At 41.1% G+C, this 24,130-nt stretch overlaps 1 protein-coding gene and 1 long non-coding RNA gene across 5 annotated transcripts in view; one reads left to right on the plus strand and one right to left on the minus strand.

Annotated features, from left to right (window-relative positions):
• Positions 1 to 2,425, minus strand: part of LOC148152202 (uncharacterized) — a 47,358-nt gene extending 44,933 nt beyond the window's left edge. The window contains exon 1 of the long non-coding RNA XR_015758010.1: positions 2,275 to 2,425. This is a non-coding gene — a long non-coding RNA (uncharacterized LOC148152202). The remainder of the gene's footprint in view (positions 1 to 2,274) is intronic.
• Positions 1 to 24,130, plus strand: part of LOC122543231 (interleukin 11 receptor subunit alpha) — an 89,616-nt gene that overhangs the window by 1,310 nt on the left and 64,176 nt on the right. Inside the window, exon 1 of one of the 4 annotated variants that reach the window (XM_087990233.1) lies at positions 10,050 to 10,121. The exons of the other annotated variants lie outside the window; for them this stretch is intronic. The gene's annotated coding sequence lies outside the window, so the exon portion shown is untranslated. Of the gene's footprint in view, positions 1 to 10,049; positions 10,122 to 24,130 lie in introns of those variants that run through there. 4 annotated transcript variants of the gene reach the window in all.

Genomic DNA, 24,130 nt, shown 5'->3' on the forward strand with positions numbered 1-24,130 from the left:
ATATTGCACCATCCACTATAGTGGAATTTGAACCCCAGTCCCCAGAACAATATCTGGGTCTCAAGATTAACATTCCAGCAATAATAACACATAGGCTCATCTGTTAGCTTGAGTGAGTATAAAAAGTTTCATGACACAACTTTGATGCAGAGCACAGTAGTTATAATGATGTCCTTGCAGACTTTTCTCCCTCGATAAACAATTGCTGTTTGTGGGAGCTTGCTATGCTCAACCGTGCTGCGGTATTCCCTATAATACAACAGTGACTGCATTCCAAAATGCATTTCGTTTGCTGCAAAGTGCTTCGAAATACCAAGTAGTTATGAAAAGTAATTAGTCTTTTTTTTAAAATCCCATATCTGGCTTGGTGCCACTTCTTGAAAAGCTTGGTGGTAGTGTTAAGTTTTCTTGGGGAGGGAGAGGTATAGGCAGCACTTGGATCTCAGCAGATGACTTGTCGAAGGGATGAATATCATGGATGTGCAAGACATTAAAATTGGACAAATACAACAAGTTGAGTGTTTGTGGGACTAGAGGAGGCTGTGGAGATTGAGTAGCATTGTAAAACCAGCATATAGACCTGAATTTAATTGGCCATTTGGTGCCCCGAGAAGTGGGAAAGATGGCAACATGGTGTTGAAGGTTAACCTAGGGAAGCGAATTAAGCCACACTTCCATTTCCTGCCTGTTCAACTTGCGGGAGTGAAGAATGGAGTTGGTTACTTGACAATAGAATTTATGATATGAATTAAAGGCAATGGCTTTACTCTTCCCAGTATTGAATGAAGGGCATAGTGCTGGAAGTAAATTTTCCTTAAAATTACACCTTCTTTTGCTTCAATGGCCTTTCCACTTCTGGATTACTGTAGTTTTAAGATTGTAACATTATTTAATGTACACAATATAATTTCCATTGAAATTATATTCATCTAATCCCATTATTTTTCTCCATAATGTCAAGTGTTAACACTGTCAATAAAATGACAAAGGAGTTTCATGTAAAAGATACACACTGCAATTTCACTCTGAGGTCTGTTTCTCCTTTTATCTTGTCTAATTGCTTGGGAGAAAAAAAACAAAAGCAGCAGGGATAAATCTTGATTCAACAACTAAAGTCCTAGCTCTTGAGTCTTTTATTTTCAGTCAGTGTTGCCACTTCTCCATTACTGTCATCATATTGTCTTTTGCATTTGGTAAATTATTTATCTTGTATTTCACTGCATAAGTTTATTTCAGTTTTGTACAGAAAGCAACTGTCACTCAACTCTCTTTAATTTTCCAACTTTAAGTTGAATAGGAAGTGAGCAAAACATTACATCTTTGTATATTTTAGTTCAGGATAAACTGATATGCACTCTTTTGGGGTAGTTGACCACAATGGGAAGATTTTTAAAAATTCTCTTGACTCCTTATTAGTGGGAGAATGTTATATATGGCACAAATAGTCGGTTGATACTACGGACCTTGAGTGATGCTGAGAAAAGACATTTTGTCAAGGCTTTTCATCTTACACTCCAGTGAATTATCTTGATGAGTGCAAGATAAAAAGCTTTGACAAAATGTCTTCTTTCAGCAATATAACACACATTTTTCATTGTCATTCTTTCCATCAGACTTTTATAAGCTGGAACACATTGCAAAAATCAATTGTTAAATGAAACTGCTGAATGAAATTTAAACAAAATTCTGGAAAAAAAACTCTTTAAGTTGGACAGCAATTGTGGAAAGAAACAAAGGCATCCTTATGAAAAGATGTGAAAGATTGATCCAAATTACCAACATTTTCTCTGCAGATTATTTCTAGCATTTTGTTTTTATATCAAATTTCCAGCATCTGCATAGTTCTTTATGCATGCAGCCATTTTGTTGGCTGACTTACAACAAATCAGTGAACATGCTTTTGTTACAGAAGTTATTGAAATAGTTTAGGTGTTAGTTAGGCTATTGGCATGAGAAGGATAAAAATTGAGCATCTGCTTGTTGGGGTCCAATTACTCATCAATTTTCTTGCTGTTATTTTCATGTGTGATTGTTCACTTATGTTACAACTTTGCATTACATCAATGCAAAATTTGTAATAATTATACTCTAAGTTACCATTTGTTCTAAGCATACTTTGGCATTGATTCTGTTTACCATTAATGTTCACACAACTTTGAAATATGCTGTTTGGAATGCTAACTGTTCAATTTTGTTCCTGGTTTGGATAATTATCAGAATCTCTACTATTTCCAATACTTCTGAATATATTCAGTCAGAGTTAACATCTCATACCTTGTTGCTCTTCAGTGTCTTTGTTAGTTGATCATAATTTTCAACAACCATTTCTTACTAATTTTAACTGCAAATTTTCCCTACCTATTTCCAATTGAGACAACTTTTGAGAATGTAACCATGTGTTGGTAACCTCAAGTGAGAATTTGGCTTCATGCACTTTGGCTTTCAACCTGGTTCAGTGAAACAGTAACTCATTTGAGTTAAACTTTAAAGCACTCCCATGTGAGCTGTTCGTACACCAGGGATGATTTTATAACATTTTATGTTCAAGCTGTTTAATGGTAGCAAAGAGCAACCTTTCACAACCACATTTTCTTTTTTGTATTTACTCACATTAAAACAAAAGTTGAAGACTTGATGCACAGTTTAATTGAACATAGAGTAGAACAGAGCCAACCGATGTGGCCCTTTTGCAGGTAATTAACTTCCATCAGTGTCTCCTCAGGCAGTGAAGGTATTGATGTCAGATCTCTTTTTTCTAATGAACAGTTTCTCTGCAGCTTTGATTTATGTTTTATAAACTATTATATCCTTGGAACTGTTATGCTGTTTTCACACAATTGCACTGTCAAAGAGACACCTGTCTTATTTAAGACTCTTTTTAACTATACTTCTTGGTCAGTCAATCCTTTATTTTAATAAGTTTAGAGTCTGTTGCTAACCTTACATTAGTTTTCTCCCCCCAGTTACAAAATTCTGTAATTTCAGTGTCCAAAGTTTACCCTCTCTTTGGTCCTTTTGAATTGATTGTTTTAAATGCACTTAAGATATTGAGTATAGAACAACAGCACAGGAACATGCCATTAAGTCCATCATGTCTGTGCTGACCATGAGGAGAAAGTGAGGTCTGCAGATGTTGGAGATCAGAGCTGAAAATGTGTTGCTGGTAAAGCACAGCAGGTCAGGCAGCATCCAAGGAACAGGAGAATCGACGTTTCGGGCATAAGCCCTTCATTCCTGATGAAGGGCTTATGCCCGAAACGTCGATTCTCATGTTCCTTGGATGCTGCCTGATCTGCTGTGCTTTACCAGCAACACATTTTCAGCTGTGCTGACCATGATACCATTCTAAGCTAATCCCATCTGTCTGCATATGGTCTATAGCCCTCCCTCCCCTCCCTGTTCATGTGTCTGCTAAAATGCCTCTTAAATGTTGCTGCTGTATCTGCTTCTGTAACCTTCCTTGGCACTGCATTACAGGTACCTACCACTGTTTGGGTTTAAAAAAAAACTTGCCTTGCACATCTTTAAACATCCCTATCATCTTAAATCTGTGCTCCCACCCCCCATATTTAATATTTCCACCATGGGAGAAGACTCTGACTATCCAGAGACTCTGACTATCCACCCCATCCATGTCTCTCATAATTTCATATAATACAGTAGTCCCTCCCGTACCTGCGGGCAATACATTCCAGATCTACCGCAGAAGCCCAAAACCGTGGGTAGGAATTAATCCACTAATTTAAATGGGAAATTTACATTTCTGGCAGCCCCCAGTCCCTGGTTCCGGAAAGTTCCCTATAATATGGTTGGGCCACGGAAAATGAAGTCGCAGTTATGGGGGTCGCCCTGTATTTATAATGAGATCAAGTACTAGGTGTGAATATACAACTAACCATAGTTAGCTTTGAAGAAGCTTCAGAGAAACTGGTGACTGGTGAGTGACTTGTAGATCTTGGGAACGCAGCATAAAACAACTGACTGTAGAAGAAGGATGTTTCAAGCAGTTACTGAATGCAGAAAATTTACATTGGTATTGCCACCAAACATGTGAAACCTATGCATCAGGAGGAACATAAGACCATTATAGATAAGAGCAGTGTTAGAATTAGAGGTGAAGAACCTCTTAAGGCCAATGTAGAAACATCTGGTGACAGAAATTATCCCATTTATCTCATGGTTAGTATATAGAATTAGTTCTTTTTTGGTAATAGAAACCATCTGTTCAATTGAATTTTTTTTTTAAAAAGCCAAAATAAAATCCAGTTTGAGAATATAAAATTATGTAAATTAAATTGTAATGTATATCTTGACACATTTTGTCCTCCTTACATCGTACTCGCAGTAATAAGTCAGTACGCTTGTATTTATCTTTGTTTGAATGAGAAACATTCTCACTTCTATATTCCAAACATTATTAGCTCAGCCTTTTTTCATAAGGCCAACTATTCCTTTGAGGGACAGTTCCCTCCGTTCTGATGAAGGGCTCCTGCCCAAAATGTCAATTCTCCTGCACCTCAGATGCTGTGCTGTTCCAGCACCACACAGTCTTGTCTCTGACCTCCTCCAATCTGCAGTCCTCAATTTCTCCCTGTTCCTTTGAGGTATTTGCCTTTGATGACATGTTACCAATACAAGTACAACATCTCCCCTGAAGGAAGCAGTGCAAAACTGGACATGTTAATCAGTGATGTTGCACCTGTTCTATAAAGAAATGGTTCAGAAGGAGTTAATGTTTAAGTTTGATTAATTTACACTCAAGCTGACAATGTCACATTTAAAAAAAAGCAGCCTAGCATGAGGTATTGATGGAAAGAGATAGTCTTGTAATTATGACTAACCAGTCATTATAACTTGTACCTGTGCTATTATCCAAGAAACTGCATCTTCTGTAAGACAAGTGTCCTCACTTGTTTACTCAATAATAGTTAGTGCTCTACTATTGCTAAATTAGAGAGGTACTTACCATTAGCATGGAAAGGAGGTTAGAAGGATCTTATAGAGTCATAGTCGTATAGCTTCGAAACAAACTCTTTGGTCGAACTTGTATATGCCACCCAAGTTTCTCAAACTAAACTAGAGTCCCATTTGCCTGCGTTTGACTCATATCCCTTTTGAAGAAGGTCACAGCCTATCCAGCTTCTCCTTATAATCATACCCTCCAGTCCTTGCAAATCTCATCTGCACCCTCTCCAATTTAATAATATCCTTCCTATGGCAGGGTGACTACAGTACTCCAAAAGTGGCCTCACCAACGCTCTGACCAGTGCCAAATACTGTCTTTGGCACAGTATTCGTGTCTCTACCTTTAGGCAAGAAGGATGTGGGTTCAAAACCCACTTATTCCAGAAATGTGTCATCACATGTCTGAACAGGTTGATCTTAAATATCTGGAAAATAGGTTTGATGGCAGCTCTGTACTCCAACCACAAGCCAATACTGGTTGGTAATGCAATATATGGTATGGTGATCAGTGGTAGGCATTGTTGCATAATTACCTTAGGGTAACAACAGTGAAACAAATCCATTTGACCCAGGAGGAGGAAGAATTCTGAAGACAAGTGTGTGTACCTCTTTAAGAAAGTTGTCTGTGTATTCTGAAAGCAGTAATCAAAAGCTGTGAGCAGACAAACAGGCAGCAGCATTCTTGGAACAGTAGTGGGGCAAAAGCAGTGTTAGAGCATAAAACTTTTACAGGTAGTTCCCGCTATCTGAAAGTAGTATGTTCCCAGGAAACCTTTCGTAATCCAAAAATGTAAATGATTTATGTGGGAAAAAGTATCGCAGTTTTTTGTAAAAGGGAAAATTCTCTTTGGATTTGCAAAAACAGGTACTAAAGTAGTTGTTTTGTAAAAGTGAAATTGCATAAAGCGAACATTCAAAAAGCAGGGGATACCGGCACCCCCAAGCTCGTAAGTAGCACAGGAAAGACAGTGAAGGAAAAGAGGAAAAACTAGTCACATTGGGAGGTTACAGTAGAAGGATCTGTGCAGAGAGTTTTCAGTTCTCAGTACAGGTAGAAATCCCTATGGGCAAGGGGAAAACCACTTTAAAATAATTGCGCATAAGGTCAGGCAAGGTAGGTGAACTTGCCCTTGGCATGAGTGTCATTGCCATCATGAGCAGGCTCAGCTGCAGTGTGCAGAGTAAGGGATGGAAAATTAATTTATACTGAGACTCCAGTCTCAAAGTCGCAGAGTACAATTAAAGTGACTAAAGGGCAATTTAAATATTTTGGAAAAAAGAATTTTTAAGATTAGAGATTTGTGTCTTGAGGCCAGGACATTCAAAATTTAAAGGACAGAAAATTTGCAGGATTAAAAGTTTTTAATTTAAAAATTGTGCTTTGAATGATGCTACCAAAGAGCAGCATGACATTGAGGAATAGGAAAAGGCTAAGGATTGATCTTTGGGGGACATAAGAGGTAAGTGTATGAATGGGAACTGAAGCCATACTTGTAGTTACATACCTGGCACACCTCTGCTCTGCAGAAGCCATATTTTCTTTAAAATGATTGAATTAGCAAATGTGATATAGCTGCTAAAGTTTGTGATGCACAAAGTGGAGCTCTTTGGTGCTTCCCACTCTCTCAAAATTCTCCCCATTTGTAAGAACATGCCAATCTGATAATTTAAGCTTCACTTTGTATTTATTTAATACCAACACAAATAACTAGTTCAAATAATGTCTATTTGTTGTTCCCATTAAAGTATATACCAAAGTATTTGGAAAATAACATGTACTTTTGGCTTTCAAGGAAATTGCAACACAAAATTTGAATGTCCTTGGATTGCTGATAGAATATGTTAATAAGTGGTGTGTTGACAGAGTTAAACAGCAGTTTAATCATAGATTTAGGCGGCATGGTGGCTCAATAGTTAGTACTGCCGCCTCACAGCGCCAGGGACCCGGGTTCAATTCCCACCGCTGGCAACTGTCTGTGTGGAGTTTGCGCATTTTTCCCGTGTCTGCGTGGGTTTCCTCCAGGTGCTCCGATTTCTTCTCACAGTCCAAAGATGTGCAGGTTAGGTGAATTGGCCATGCTAAATTGCCCGTAGTGTTAGGTGCATTAGTCAGGAGTAAATGTAGGGGAATGGGTCTGGGTGGGTTGCTCTTCAGAGGGTCGGTGTGGACCTTTTGGGCCGAACGGTCTGTTTCCAAACTGTAGGGAATCCAATCTAATAATTTGATTTGCATTTTAGTTAGTAAGAAAATTATGTATTTTTTAAGAGTTTATGGCATTGAAGTTTTCTAAATTGATAACAGATCCATTATGACAAAGATTTCTGTATTTCAGATACAGCCTGCAGACATCTCCGTTTGGATATTTAAATATCATATAACAAGTGAAGGAGTTTTGAATTTACTGGTAGATTTTCTGAAAAAGCATAATTCAGTAACTTGGAATATTTTTAGTATTTAAATATTTATTTTGCTTTTCTTTTAACAATATCAATGTGTAGTATTAGTGCATCAGAATACAACTAACAAGAAATCCTATTTTGGTTTTGATGGAAGAGAGACTTGCCACAGATGTTGAAAAACAGTTCCGAGAAAGTACTGGAGGCCACAGTCATTCTAGTTAAAATGCCCCACTGGATGGGTGCAATATAATTGCCTTATTTCTCAACACCTGTTATTTTGTACTTTTTTGTACTTTTATACTTCAATAAAAATGACTTTCCTGTGTTAAGAAGCTATTATTTGAATGGTTGCACTAAACTAATGAAGCTGCCTTTGGATCTCCTCAGAAATGTACTGAGATGTCAGTGAAAAAAGATGAATGGTCATCTTGATTTCTTTCAATCTCAATGAGTGTCAAGTTAATAATCTTATACATAGCCTGCAGCAAAGCTTTTTTTTCCAGAGAGGGTTATGTTTGTTCCTGTATGGATTACAATGTAATGGAGCAGAATATGGAACTTAATTTACAAAATGCAAGAAGAATCAAGAGAAATTCAGGCACAATCTATTGTCATAGAATCATAGAGATGCACAGCATGGAAACAAACCATTCGGTCCAACTTGTCCATGCCAACTAGATATCTCAATCTAATCTAGCCCCACCTGCCAGCACTTGGCCCATATCACTCCAAACCTTTCTTATTCATATACCCATGCAAATGCTTTTTAAATGTTGCAATTGTACTAGCCTCCACCACTTCCTCTGGCAGTCCATTCCACACACCCACCACCCTCTGCATGAAAATGTTGCCCTTTAGGTCCCTTGTATCTTTCCCTGGATATTTTCCTCACCTGTTTATACTGGGCTTTAGAGATGAAAACCAATAGCCCTCCCACCTCAAATTTAAAATGTTTGTGGTATCACTTTTTTTTTGTTCTTTCCTTGTACCACCTTTTTGGTTTGTGCAAGACACCACCCCCAATTGCCCATCTTTTGTGAAGTAGTTTTACGTCGAGCAAAACACATTGGGACTATCACTTTATTGTATCACTGACGTAATTGTTTTATTTTTGTGGACCAGAATATACTGCCTGAGTCAATATACACTGAAATTTCATCTTACTTTTCAACTAAAGCTTGATCGCCAAAAATAGTTTTAATGGAATATAAATGTGTATTAAAGCATGTGGGAGATCTGAAGATAATTTTAGAATGGTTGGCAGAGGTGTGGACATAGGGTGGTGTAATATCTATTTACTGGCAGCATTTGAACTCTGGCTCCCAAACAACAGCTCCAGCATTTGCCACCCTTGCCCACTATTCAAATTTAGTTTATAGCATGAAACCAAAACAAAGTACTGGAAAAACATAGCAGAGCTGGTAGCATCTGCGCAGAGAAAAAGCAGATTTAACATCGAATCAGTGATCCTTCATCAGAACACAGTTTATAGCTTATTTACTTTAATTTCAAATAGTTTTCCCAACACTAATTGATCATGTGCGAATAAAATAAAACCTTTTTAAACTCTTCCTTCTGAATTCTAATCTTAATCAATAATCTACAAAATCTCAATCTGGAAATGCCATAGCCCTAAGCATTTCAGACTGGAGAGGTTACAATGTAACTAAAAGTTTGATGGTTTATGGTTAACATGCTCCAAACAGGCTTTGTTTGTAGAAGGAAGTGTTCCTTCTTGCTCCATGAATTGGCTAATAGTCACTTGTCACTTATTTTGTTGTATTTACATAATTCAGTAAATTCCTTGGTTTGCTGGTTGATTTGAACATCCTAGTTAGAAGGTTGTGCACTCATCAAAAACAAAACATAATGTGCACGTTTCTTGGCAAAATGTGCTGAAAATGTTGTGAACTTCTACTTGTGCAATCTGAGCTAACACCAGTTGTTGACTTTTCCTCATTGCACATGCCATTGATAGGTTGGATACATATCAGAAAAAGTTGCCAATTTCTATTTCCTAGTCAATGCTTTGGTGAATGATGATACTGTGGTTGCCCAATGTTACTTGAGATTGTGTAGAAGTAGTTCTTCTGTTTGTGCTGGCCCTTTTGAAGGAAAGTGTGACCTAGTACCCCTCACTGTAGTCCGGCGATTTGTAATGTTTCCGGAGAGTACTTTAGTACTCAATTCATCCTGCCTCAGGTTTGCTACTCTTTGTGGCCAATTTGCATGCCCTTCCACAGATCTAATATTCTCCCTAATTTACCTTGCCATGGTCAGGCCACCTTTCCCATTTTATTTTTGTGCTAGTCAAAAATGAACAGCTGTTGCAGTTCTTTCACGTTACTTAAAAGTTTGCTATTACCTATCCATCAGATCCCCCTTAAGTAATGTATCCCAAATTATTGTAGCTGCCTTGTACCTCATTCCATAGTTTGTTTTATTTAGATTCAGGGTCCTTGTTCCCATCCCTGGGCACCCTCCTCTCCGTATGTCCCACTGTTTACCTGTTTATCTCTCTCTGTGAGTTATTCATCCACTTTATTGCAAATTCTCGAGTACTCCCACTGGCCCTTTCACTGCAGGGTTGCAGACTACTCCTAATTAAATATAAGTACCTCAAGGCAGCATCTTAACTGATCATCCTTCCTATTCTCCTCCAGTGTCCTGCTGCAGATCCCTCTGGGTTACAGATCCATAATTCAGCCCTACACCAAGAACAGACCTTGGAACAAATATTTAGCCCAGTACACCAGGTTTGTTCAAAATCTTTGTGACTAACATTCCTGTAATTCCCCCAGAGCATTGGCAGAATGCATTAGTGGACCTAGTAGAGAATTAGCTCAAGGAAAACTCAAAAATTGGAACAACCTCAAAAATTTGTTCATCTAATTCAGTAGAGATACTAATGCCTTGTGGATAATTACTGGAGAAAGATTGTTGAATGTCTCCAAAATATTGATCGATAAGTCTTAAACGTGTTGCTTTTCTTTTGTATGCTCCAATGCAGTAAAATTTGTAAACATAAATCTCACTGTCAGTCCCAAATGTTTTACAATAAGGACTAGTTGTGCTAGGGCTGAAGTCTGGTACACCACTTTGGGATCTAATCGGGGAAGATGAAAATAAATTATAAAATTTTACAGCTCAGAGTGAGGCCATTAGGCCAATTATAGCAATGCTAGCTCTCTGAGCTATTATGTTAGTTGGCTTTCTTTTTCCCTTTCCCAAAAACTTTTTAATTACATTTTCTTTCACACATTTAATCTACTTTCCTTTTGAATCGTTATAGTAGATTCCATTTCCACTATACCTTCTGGTACGGCATTCCAGATTGTTTTCCATTTATGTCACAGTGAATGGCTGGTGGATTCAGCAATTGATTGCCTGTCCAATCTTGACAGTGAGAGCCTCCAAAATGTTTTCACGGCCAGCCTCATTACGATACTATCAGCAAGCTTCAAGTGCTGACTCTGAAATGATGTGAAGTGGTGGCGAGGCACATTAGTTACACACAGCCTGATAAGTGCTGTGCCTGGGTCAACATGTTGAAGGAGCTGTTCAGCTAATCTCGCATCCCTGCCTTTTTCCTTTTCCAAGAACTTATCCAGTTCCTCTCTGAAAGTTTTGTTATTGCATCTGTGTCCACCACCCTTTTCATGATGAGGTTTTTCAATCAAGGTGTTACATTGGAAGCCTTCCAGTTTTCTAGAAAAAGAACTTCCAAATCCAAGGATGTTTGAGATTGTGATGGAGACTGTTATTTCCTTTCCCTCTTCCTGAAATGTTAGATTGTTTGCTGTTGGAACCTATGCTATTTCCGTGGAATCCCATAAGGCCTTTTATTAGTTAGCCTATGCAAATATTCTACACTTCCTTTTTATATTTTATAGCCTTCGGTTCCACAAGTAATTGGCAGTGCTCTTGTATAAGTTTTGATTTAAAAATATTTCCTTCTGAATTTTCTGCTGGCTGTAAAGTTAGTCTTATTTTCCTGTTTATAAAATTTGTGTTTATTTGTTGCCCTACTTGTAGTCCAACATCTTGCTTACTGTAGCAATTCTGTTTCACTCTCCCAATTACTCCATCTGTATTGCATCTGTTCTAATAATACCATCTTATTCATTCATGTCTCCAGTATAACTTTTTTTACCACAGCCCTCACTGTGGTTAGCTTAACTATGTCTATTTCATTTCCATATCTCAACTCTCACCCCTTTTCCCTACGGGGCCCAACAGACTAGGTACAGGCTTGTCCCCAGCTGAAGAGGCTAAAACCAGAAGATTTTGTCTCAGGATATGGGGCAGGCCATTTAGGGCTGATGTGAGTAAATTACTTCACTCAGTGGAGAATGAACTCATGGAATTCTCAAGTACAGGAGATTGTGGAGCCCAAGTCACTGAGTATAATCAAGAAAGAGAAAGATAAAGTTTTAGATTTTAAAGGTATCGATGGGTATAGGAAGAAAGTGGAAATACGGCGTTGAGATAGATGATCAGTCATAATCTTATTGAATGGTGTAGCACACTGGAAGAGCCAAGTGGCCACCTACAGCTCCTGGTTTCTATGTTTAGTCTGCTTGATATGCACCCCATTGATACTTCCAGTTTTCACTCCCTTCGCCAGCGACACAGAGACAGCACTTTGTGTTATCTACTGATGCAATGCACTAGGCTCCTTCAACAACACCTTCCATACACATTACTTCTACCACCTAGAACCAGATAGGCAGCAGATGCAAGAGAATACCACTGTTTGCAATTTCCCATCCTAACCACACGCCATCCTAAATTGGAATTGTATTACATTAAGGCCATAAGAAAGAGGAAAAGGAGTGGCATTTTGGCCCCTTGAGCTTGGTCTGCCATTCAGTAGTATCATGGCTAATCTGATATTCCTCGTGTCCATTTTATGTATTTTCCCCATATCCCTTGTTTTCATTACAGATCAAGAATCTATCTGTCTCGGCCTTAAATATACACCAGGACTATGCCCTCAGCTCTCTGTGGCAAGGAGTTTCAAGACTCTCAACTCTCGGACAGGAAATTCCTCCTCATCTCTGCCTTAAACTGATGCTTGTTTATTCTGAGACTATACCCTCTGGTTCTAGACTTGCTCATGAGGGGAACTATCCTCTCAGCATTTATCCGGTCAAGCCCCTTAAGAGTCCTTTGTCTTGATGATATCCCCCCTCGTTTTGCTAAGAATTATATTTGTAATTGAGTGAGTCCCAACCTGTTTAACCTTTGCTCATAAAACAATCCCTCCAAAGCAAGGATTATAATAGTGAACTTTCTCTAAACTGCCTCTGATGAAACAATAGCTTTCCTTTAAATAAAGGGACCAAAACTGTTCACAGTACCCTAGATGTGATTTCACCAGCACCTTGTACAGTTGCAGAAGAGGAGTTTTTCTCCATTTAAATAGGCAAGTGGGACTAGTTTAGTTTAGATAACTTGGTTGACGTGGACTATTGGACCGAAGGGTCTGTTTCCGTGCTATATGATTCTACAACTCAAATAAATTAGTCAGACACTATATTCCTTTCATGAAGCTATGCTGACTCTGCTTGATTATTACTTCTTTAATAATTGATTCCAACACTTTTCCAACAATAGGTGTTAGGAGAAAGTGAGGACTGCAGATGCTGGAGATCAGCTGAAAAATGTGTTGCTGGAAAAGCGCAGCAGGTCAGGCAGCTGAAGAAGGGCTTATGCCTGAAACGTCGATTCTCCTGCTCCTTGGATGCTGCCTGACCTGCGCTTTTCCAGCAACACATTTTTCAACAATAGGCATTAGGCTGCTCAGCCCACTTTTTGCTTCCCTCCACTTTTAAATAGGAGTGTCACATGAGCAGATTTCCAATCTTCTTCAGAATCCAACATTTTGGAAAATTACATCTATCCCTGTAGATGCCGCTTTTAGAATCTTCAGGTGTAAGTCATCAGGGCCAAGGTACTTGTCTGCCTTTAGTCCCCTTAGTTGGTCTAATACTACTTGTCTAATGATGGTGGTGATATTTTAATTCTTCCCCTATATTCTTTAGTATTAATGGACTGAAAAGACTGATTCAAAATATCTGTTTAACCCCTTTGCCATTTCCTTGTTTCTAAAAACCATCTCCCCGGATTCATTTCATTCAGGGCTTATGTTCACTTTGACCCCTTTTAAAAATATATTTAAAGAAGCTCTTGTTAATTTTAATATTTCTTGTTAACCTAATCTCAGTTTTTAGTCCTCCATTGCAGGATTCTGAGCCAATTCTAGTTGTCGGGCCTGTCGGTGATTTTTTTTTTTTAGCCGCCTTGTATGCTTCCTCTTTCGACTTAATATTCTCCTTAATTTCTTTGGTTAGGCATGATTGGTTTATCACTGTCTTAGAATGTTCCCTCCTTGCTGGGATGTGTTTTTGCAGAGAAATGAATTACCTCCATAAATGGCTGCCACTGCTTGTTTACTGTCATTCCTGCTAATGTATCCACATAGTTGATTTTAACGAATCATTTCATTGTAATTCCCTTCATTTAAGTTTAAATTGCTTCCGAACTCAATATTAAATTCATCATAGTGATCGCTACTTCCTAGGAGATATTTTACTCAGATCATTTTATTAAACCTGCCGCATTATCAGTTACCAGATCCAAGAAAATTTGCTCCTTGCTTGGTTCCATGACACACTGCTCTAGGAAACTATCCTGAATGTAATGTTTTTGAATTCATTTTCATATCTATCCTTTCCAATTTAATTAACCAAATCAACATGAAGATTAAAGTCGATTGCAATTATTACTCAATTATATTTACATGTTTATGTTGTTTTTGATTTAAAGCCTTTCCCACAGGCTGCCTACTATTTGTGGGTCTGTACACATCATCTAATGATCTCCTCTTTCTCTTGCTTTTTTTTTAACCTTCACCCAAATGGACTCTGTTATTTGAGCCGTCATCATCTCTCATAACTGTCCTCATTTCCCTTCTTAATAACAGTAGTATCCCACCACCGTTTCCATTCCCTCCTGACTCTGAGATGTCAGATATCACAGAATATCTCAGTTTTGATCTCTGTGTAGCCATAGTTCTGTAATGACTGTGAGATCAAATTGACTTACCTTGATTTGCACCATCTGTTTGCCTATCTTATTCTGAATGTTTTGTGCATTTATATACAAAGCCTTTTGAGTTTGCTTTATTATTGAATTTCCCTGCACTTTTCTGGTTCCTTTGATACAATTTGACATTCACACATTTTGTCCCATCTTTTCATTTTCTGGTAACAATCAACCCCGGAATCCTACCCTCTGTTGTAACTTTGATTTTCATGCAACTGACACCCCTGCTTCATAGCCCCTGCTATTTTCATTTAAATCCTGATCTACATCCTGAGTTACATGATTCACCTTGACACTGGTTGCAGAGTGATCAGACAGACCCCATCCCATCGGTACAGCTCCCTTGTCTCCCCAGTATGATGCCTGTACCCCATTAATTCGCCTCTGTTTGTCCCACACCAATCTTTTGACCTGTGCCAATTAGCTTGTGGTTCAGGTGGTAATATAAAAATTATTACCTTTTTTTGGTTTTGCTTTTTAATTTCACACATAGCTGTTCATATTCCCTCAGCAGAACATCTTCCCACTTCCTACCTATGTCATTGGCATTGACGTGGACTACAACAACTGGATCTTCCCCTCCCACTCCAAATTCCTCTGCAGCACAAATGGGAAATGCTGATCACGGGCACCCAAGCAGGCAACACAGGCTCTGGGACACTCCACTGTGGCCACGGAGGACAGTGTCAGTTTCCCTGACTATATTATCCTTAATTACAAATACATTGCATTGCCTGCCCCCCCCCCCCGCCCTCTGGAATGGTTCCGATACCATGGTGTTATGGTTGGTTTGCTCATCCCTGCTGATGCCCCTCCTGTTGTCCACACAGGGAGCAAGACTTTTAAACCTGTTGCACTAGCTCAAGAATTAGGCCTCCTCCATCGCCAGACCCTGACCACACGACGCCTGGAGAAAGGGTGCCTCATCTTCCACCGAGGAACCCTCCAACCACACGGGATGAATGTAGATTTCTTCAGCTTCCTCATTCCCCTCCCCCCACCTTATCTCAGTCCCAACCCCCAGATTCAGCACCGCCCCCACCCCCTTTCTGGCCTACCACCCTCACCCTCACCTCCTTCCAACTAAGGTATTCCCAGCGCCCCTCCCCCCTACCCTTTATCTCAGCCCGCTTGGCATACCAGCCTCATTCCTGAAGAAGGGCTTATGCCTGAAACGTCGATTCTCCTGCTCCTCGGATGCTGCCTGGCTTGCTGTGTTTTTCCAGCACCACATTTTTCAACTCAGTTGTTCTTTAGGCCATTAAGACATAGTAGCAGAATTATGTCATTCAGCCCATCGAGTCTGCTCCACCATTCAATGAGATCATAATTGATCTGAAAACCCTCGACTGCACCTTCCTGCCTTTTTCCTTTTAACCCTTGATTTCCTTACTTTAACCCTTGATTAAAAATCTGTTTTTCTCTGCTTTGAATATAACTAACAACCCAGCCTCGATAATCCTCTGCGGTGAACAATTCCACGGATTCTTAACCCTCAGAGAGAATACGTTCCCTCTTATCTCTGCCTTAAATTTGGAATCCCATATCCTGAGATTCTGTCTAAACTCTCCCGAAAGGGGAAACTACCTTTCCATATGTATCCTGTCAAGTCTCCTAATTCTGAATGTACAAAATTCTGAGATTTTGTCATGTGTACATGAGTACAGTGAAAAATGTACAATGTTGCCAGTCTCAGTGCCACCCAATGTACCTAGGTACAAAGTAGAAAAATTAAAGAAAAAAGTTAAAATTTCGACAGTCTGTCTTAACTGCTTAGCCATGCTGGGCTTGCAGTCCCTACAAAGGCTTGATCTCCTCCACTTTGGCTCGCTCTTGGGGAGACTTCAGGCTGCATATTCTTATGCTGCTGCAGAAGCTGGGGACATTCTTCACCACAGTGTTGGGCTTGGTCTTCCCGCATTGGGCTTAATCTCCAATCATCTGAGTCCTGCTCCGGGTTTCCAGCTGTTGTCACGCATTTAATTAAGGTCATCTCTCATTCTTCTGTATTTCAATCAGTAACGACCCTACTCAACGTCTCCCTATAAGGCAGTCCATCCATACTTAGTGATCCTTCTTTGGATTGCCTCTAGTGACAGTACATCTTCTCTTTGATTACGGGCTCCAAAACTGTACATAGTATTCCAGTTGTGGTCTTGGCCAGTTTGTCACTTGTGTGGTTTTAGCAAACATGCCTAGTTCTATGCACCATTCCAACATTATGGAATAATTATAATGGGGGACTTTAAGTACCCATAAACAGACTAGTATACTAGTTGTGTAAAGAGGAAGTGTTCCATGATTGTATTTGAAAGTGTTTCCTCCAGCAGTATGCGTCAGTCCAGAAAGGATGCATTGTTTGACATGGTGCTCAGAAATGATGTTGGTCGTGTGAATCAAGTGTCACTGGGGGCACATTTAGGAGACAAATGGTCATTGTATGATAAGGTTCAGGATGATGTTGGAGAATGGCATTTACTAATTCAGAGGAAGAAAACACAATTGGCAAAGAGCTGATTCTGAGAGGGCTTGAGAGAACCAAGCAGGATTGATTATAATAAGGTGTTGGTGGGGAGAAAAACACTAAATAGTGGGCCACTTTTAAAGAGCAGATCGTTCAAGTTAATGTCAAGGTTCCCCCTAATTCAAAAGGTAGGATGAACAAATCCCTGGATGGCAAAGGAGGTAGAAATTAACTTTTAGAAAGGAAATGTGTATCTATGACGAACGTAAGGCAGAAAACACAATTGAGAACCAACAGAAATGCTGAAACTTTAAGGTGAAGGTGAAAAAACAGAAGAGGAACAATGAGAAGAGAGTATTAGTTAACATGAAAGGAAATCTGTCTTCTACAGACATATAAACAGTTAAGTGGTTAAAAGAGAAGTAGGGCTGATCAGAGACCAGAAAGGGGACTTTCACATGGAAGCAGGGGCATGGATGAGCTGTTAAGTGAATATTTTTCATCAGTATTTACAAAAGAGGAGAATGCTGCCTAGGCTAAGGCAATCGAGGAGCTGCCTGACCTGCTGTGCTTTAGCAGTGCCACACTTTTTGACTGATTCCAGTATCTGCAATCTTCCCTTTCTCCAAGACAATAGAGGAGCAAACTGAGTCCTGGTGAATCACAAAACTCAGGCTGTAGATAGGGCTTTAAACTAAATAGTGAAGGAGAGTGTTCAGTCACTAAAAAACTTGAAAAATCAAACTTAGAAGAGAAGATGAGAGAGGAGATAAGTGAGGAGTTTGAGTTTTATCAGAAAAGGAAGAGATAAAGTGTACAAACGTCATATTGTACCAAGAAATTGTAAACGTATGGGAAATTTAATAAAATAACATCTTCGAGGCTTTTTATCTAAATGAACGAATCATTCACAATAAAATTAATGAGTGAACAGTGCAAATAGCGACTGTATAGAATATGAGTGCATGATCATCACTAAGATATAACTGCAGGGAGACCAGGTTTGGATCTCAATATCCAAGGGTACTCCAGTGTTTCGGAAACTTTGTTGGTAAAGGAAGAGATCTATGCTGTTGTGAGAAATTATATGAACAGTGTAGAATCTGTTTGGGTGAAAAGGAAAAATAGAAGGAAAGAAGTCCCTATAGTGGGAGTAATTTATAGGTCCCAAAACAGTAGTCCCACAGTGGGGTGCAGTGTAAACCAAGAAATACTAGGGATTGCAAGAAAGTATAGCAGTCATCATTGATTTTAATATGCATATAGACTGGATTTATCAAATTGGCAAAGGTATTCTCAAGGGAAAGCTCACTGAATGGATGAGAGATTGTCTCTTGAAACAATATGGGGGTCAAGAGTGTGGTGCTGGAAAAACATAGCAGGTCAGGCAGCATCTGAGGAGCAGGAGAATTGGTGTTTCGGGCATAAACCCTTCATGAGGAATCATGATTTCCATCATCATCAGTCCTTACTTTCTCAAAGCAATATGTTGAATGAATGATTTATTGTCACATATATCTAGGGAGATGCAGTGAAAAGTATTCTGTCGCCACAATCTGGCATCATTTTGAGCTACAAAACAAAAAACAGGAAGTAAATACAGTCCATCTTCATTGGCTGGGATCACAAACACAGGTCCAGAACTTGTGCAAGATCCCTGTTCCAGGCCTACTGCAGCCAGGAGCACAACACCACCCCCCCACACCTCTCCAGGCACTGACACCGCTGCAGTTGATGACCCGACACCGAAGGAATCCATACTCCTGGCCCGCCGTGGCCAAGGGACCCTACTCTGTCATTGCTGCAGCTACTGCCCTACTGCCATTCCAGGGGTCCACTCGTCTGACACACTATCTTTCTGCAACGTTCCTGTCTGGACCTGCACCACAAAAGCGACAATGATAAATTTCTGCCAAGAAGAAGAGGGTGGTGTCAGATGGGTTACAGGAAATTCTGGACTTGCATTGATTTTTAAAAAAAAATGTTCCAAACAGTCTTTTGATTTCCATGGTGAAGTGACTCCAATCAGTGTAGGTCTAAAAGCTGGGCCAGGCCTCCATCCCTCAGCCGCTGTCTGGAGCTTTCTCTGTTTACGTCGCAGGGAGGACTGTGTGTATCTGTAGTAATTAACTTGAGAGCGTGCTATTTCTGTGTTGGTATTGTGTAGTGAGATGGGATTTAAAAAAAACTCAAAGTAAGGATCTCTCTATAGAAGAATGATCATAGCATGCTAGAAGTTTAAATTTAGTTGGAGGGTGAGAAACCAGAGTTCCTCATGAGCATTTTGAAGTTAAACAAGTCAAGGGTAATTATATTGCTATGAGGACCATTCTGGTCCTAGTGGATGGGGTGGAAACATTAAAAAGTAGGACAGTGACAGATGTTTAAGGAGATACTCAATTGCTCCCAACGGAAATATACTATTGAAAGGAAGAAAGCAGTAAAGCCAAGATCAGCAGGAGAGAAACCAGAGGCCTATCCTTCGGGAAGAACTACCCACCATTTACTCATGTAGCCTTGAGGTTATCTTCGAGACTGTGTATGAGAAAGGCTGGCAAAGACTGTATTCCCAAGTGAATTAGGTGTGATTGAAACACTGCATAGATCTAAGGAGCGTCTTTGCTTTGGTAAGGTGGGTGAGTGCAGATCAACACCCAGATTATAGACCTCCAGATCAGCAGCTATCAGCATTTATGGCAGCCGAGTATCCTGAAGGTGCATGCTGCTCCTGAAAGTAGGAAAATTGTGCTGAGGTGATCAGTGATCTATAGAGCAAGGCTTCGAGCTGTGGCACTGTTGAGCAGCTGACAGCAATGATGCATGTTGCATCTTATTTAACTAAGTTGAAGGATGAGGGGTTGGTTTTGCCCTTGTTTCTTTTGACCTCACCAGAGAAATGGTGCAGCGTGCAACAGAGAAAGTATGCACAGGATGACCCCACCTTGCCATCCTTATGGTTAGGAAGTGGTAATGGAAATCCCCAGAACGAGCCTGCACACAACTCCCGGGTGGGTGATGGGGAGGTAAGAGTTACTGGACGAGAGAATGAAAGTATTTTGTAATCAGTGTACACAAGGTGCAGTACAATGCTGCTCCTCCAACAGCAATGAGAAGCCTCCGCTTAGCAGAGGGTTTTGCTGCCAAAGGCAAGTTCTCCTGATCAATTTGAGCCTCCCACAAGGTCACTCATGTAGGAAAACATCAGTGTCACTAGCAGCCTCTGAGGAAACGCCGGCAAAACTGTTGTATCATTTGAGTGCACCCTCCAGTGCACAGATACACTCAGTATGGTGAGCTCCCTTTTGTGAGTAGAAATTGTGGCAAAAAGTAAAGGAGCTGGTGGAGGGCAGAGACAGCTGTAGCCTGCCTCACGTGGAGGAACAATACAGCCATTCTCAGCCAGATGCAGATGGTAGGCCTCTGGAATAATATGCATGGAGGGTGTTACATTGAGTGTGATGTGTCTGCATTTCAAAGTTGTCTGAACTAGTGTGGGATTATGGGCTGAGAATAGAGGTGTTTGTTCCACTCATGCTTGCTGCCATGGCTTAGCTTTTGAACATTCGAGCTGCTTCATTGAGAGAAACAAAAAATCTGCAGATGCTGGAATCCAAAGTAGACAGGCAGGAGGCTGGAAGAGCACAGCAAACCAGACAGCATCAGGAGGTAGAGTCATAGAGATGTACAGCATGGAAACAGACCCTTCAGTCCAACCTGTCCATGCCGACCAGATATCCCAACCCAATCTAATCCCATCTGCCAGCACCTGGCCCATATCCCTCTAAACTCTTCCTATTCATATACCCATCCAAATACCTCTTAAATGTGGCAATTGTACCAGCCTCCTCCACATCATCTGGCAGCTCATTCCGTACACGTACCACCCTCTGTGTGAAAAGGTTGCCCCTTAGTTCTCTTTTATATCTTTCCCCTCTCACCTTAAACCTATGCCCTCTAGTTCTGGACTCTCCAACACCAGGGAAAAGACTTTGTCTATTTATCCTATCCATGCCCCTCATAATTTTGTAAACCTCTATAAGGTCATCTCTCAGCCTCCAACACTCCAGGGAAAACAGCCCCAGCCTGTTCAGCCTGTCCCTATAGCTCAAATCCTCCATCCCTGGCAAACATCCTTGTAAATCTTTTCTGAACCCTTTCAAGTTTTACAACATCTTTCCGATAGGAAGAAGACCACAATTGCATGCAATATTCCAACAGTGGCCTTACCAATGTCCTGTACAGCCGCAACATGACCTCCCAACCCCTGTACTCAATACTCTGACCAAGAAAGGAAAGCATACCAAACGCTGCCTTCACTATCCTATCTACCTGTGACTCCACTTTCAAGGAGCGATGAACCTGCACTCCAAGGTCTCTTTGTTCAGCAACACTCCCTAGGACCTTACCATTAAGTGTATAAGTCCTACTAAGATTTGCTTTCCTAAAATGCAGCACCTCGCATTTATCTGAATTAAACTCCATCTGCCACTTCTCAGCCCAGTGGCCCATCTGGTCCAGATCCTGGACCAAATGGGCCATTGTAATCTGAGGTAACCCTCTTCGCTGTCCACTACACCTCCTCCAATTTTGGTGTCATCTGCAAACTTACTAACTGTACCTCTTAAGAGAAGTGCAAAGTATCAGGTATAACCCTTCAGGAATGGGTGTTGGGGGTAGGGGGAGTTACAGATTAAAAAAGGGGAGGGGAGGATTGTGGATGGGGAAAGGTGTGGAGTGGTGAGGTGGTGATGGGTGAATACAGCTGATAGATATGACCTGATAGGTCAATAGGAAAAATGAATCCGGTAGGTCGCTGCAAGGAGGGATCTATCAGAGGGATGGAAGGGAGGAGGGGGGTGTGGGGGGTGGGTTGGTTATTTGAAATTGGAGAGCTCAATGTTGAATCCTTCAGGCTGTAGGCTGCATACGTTTAAAATGAGATGTTATTCCTCCAGTGTGTGGTCTGAATCACTGTGACAATGAAGGAGGCCAAGGATGGTCATGTTGGAGATGGTGTGGGAAGGGAAATTGAAATGGGCTGTGACCGGGAGGTCAGGCTGGCCCTTATGGGTCCGGCTGAGATGCTTGGTGACATATGCCCTTACATATGGTCTCACCGATGTAGAGAACGGCACATTGGGAGCACCGAATACAGTAAACAAGGTTGTTGGAGAGGCAGGTGACCCTCTGTCTCACTTGGAAGGACTGTTTGGGGCACTGGATGGAGGTGAGGGGTTGGCGTGCCGGCAGGTTTTACATCTTTTATGGTAACTGGGAAGGTACTGGGAGATTTGGGGTGGGGGGGGGGGGGGGGGGGTGAGGTGAGGGGAGGGAGGGAGGATAGCGTGAGCCAAGGAGTGATGATGGGAATGATCTTTGTGGAAGGCAGAGAGGGCTGAAAGGGACAGATGTGCTTAGTGGTGGTGTCTAGCTGGAGCTGGCAGAACTATTTGAGGATGATACTTTGGATGTGGAGACTGGTGAGTGGTAGGTGAGGACAAGGGATTTATTATGTCTGAATGGGGTGGGGTTTAGAGCAGTGAGATGGGGAATGGAGGAGGTGTGGTGGGGGGCTGGCTGGATGATAAAAGGAGGAAAAGCACTTTGTTCAAAATAGGTGGACAGCTGGGAGGATAGGGAGTGGAATGTCTCCTCGTCAGAGCAGATGCAGCATATGGTGGAGTTTGGAAAACGGGTTGAATTTTTTGCAGGATACGGGTTGGGAGGACTTTTAGTCCAAGTAGTTATGGGAGTCTGGGTTTGTAGTAAATGTCAGTCTGTAAGCTGTTGCTGAAGATGGAAGTGGGGAGGTCAAGGAAGGGGTCAGAGATAGACCAAGTGAATTTAAAGGTAGGGTGGAAGTTGTTGGCAAAGTTGATAAACTGCTCCAGTTCAGCCTGGATTCAGGACACAGTACCGATGCAGTCATCGATGTAACAGCGGAAGAGGTTGGGAACAGTAGCTGTGTATGTACTGAAGATGGACTGTTCAGTGTGGCCGACAAAGAGGCAGGCGTAACTAGGGCCCGTGCGTGTAGTCATGGCCACCCTCCGGATTTGGAGGAAATGGGAAGAGTTGAAGGAAAGGTTATTGTGGGTATGGAGTAATTCAGCAAGGTGGAGGAAGGTATTGGTGGAGAGGGACTGAAGAGGAAGAAACCAAGGGCTTGCAGGCTGTCCTTGTGGGGAGTGAATATGTCCAGGGACTGCACGTCCATAGTACATTTGAAGCGCTGAGAACTGGACGTTTCTGAAGGGGTGAAAGATGTGGTTGGTGCCCTGGATGTAGGTGGGTAGTGAGTGAAGTCAAGGTAGGACGAAATTAGTTCAGTGGGGAAGGACCATGCAGAGGCGATGGGGTAGCTGGGCTAGTGGACTTTGGGAGAAGCCAACCCTACAGCTAGTCATATGCATATCCCTGAGTGGATGCAAAAATGGTGATCTGACATGCACAGAATACAAGCCCATGCCAAAGTAATCACCAGATGCATACATGCTGTTAGCAGGCACAAGTAGGCTGCTGTTACCTCATCCAGTGTCACAAGATGCACATTGTGTAGGAGTGACAGCACTGAGAAGTTCAGAGCTTTGTTCTATTTGTGGGCAAACTGAGACTGCTGGCCTGATGTGCACTATGTAAGAGTGAGTCTATTTGATTTGTTCCCTTCGACAAAGGTGTTACTAGAGCTAGATGAAATAGTTGCAAAGCATGCAGTTCGACTGGTTGAGAGATACTTGGGTGAACTATGCTCTGGCATTGACACAATCCCGATGAAAACTTTTGACTCCTGAGCAAGCCCCAGATTCCTCCTTACGTTGTTCTGTGATCTCCTTTTTCTTCTCTCAATCGGTTATATTCACCCAGAGTGAACGCCTACACCTATCTAGAGTGTCATGTAGTGGAACCAATGCACTAAATTCTTGCCGTGGTGGACTGCAGTGGGCAGGTCAATCAGTCCAACCACATTTCCAGAGCCCACTAGCCAATGTGTGCAGGTGCGTTCAGCTGTAACACCTTTTGTGGTTGTGCATCAGAGCAGTATAATGAAGTGAATAGCCATCTATTCAAGAGAGAACCATTATGGCCTGGAATTTATGTAGCTGTCAGGATGGTGTGTGAACACGTGGTTCAAGCTTGTGTTGTGGTCATACATTAGTTAAATGTTGAGGGAGTGGCTGCCTTGATGATGAA

This window comes from Chiloscyllium plagiosum, unplaced genomic scaffold, assembly GCF_037043375.1.
Source record: "Chiloscyllium plagiosum isolate Xiang-an unplaced genomic scaffold, Cpla_swu_hap1 HiC_scaffold_1, whole genome shotgun sequence".
In the NCBI taxonomy this organism is placed as follows: Eukaryota; Metazoa; Chordata; class Chondrichthyes; order Orectolobiformes; family Hemiscylliidae; genus Chiloscyllium; species Chiloscyllium plagiosum.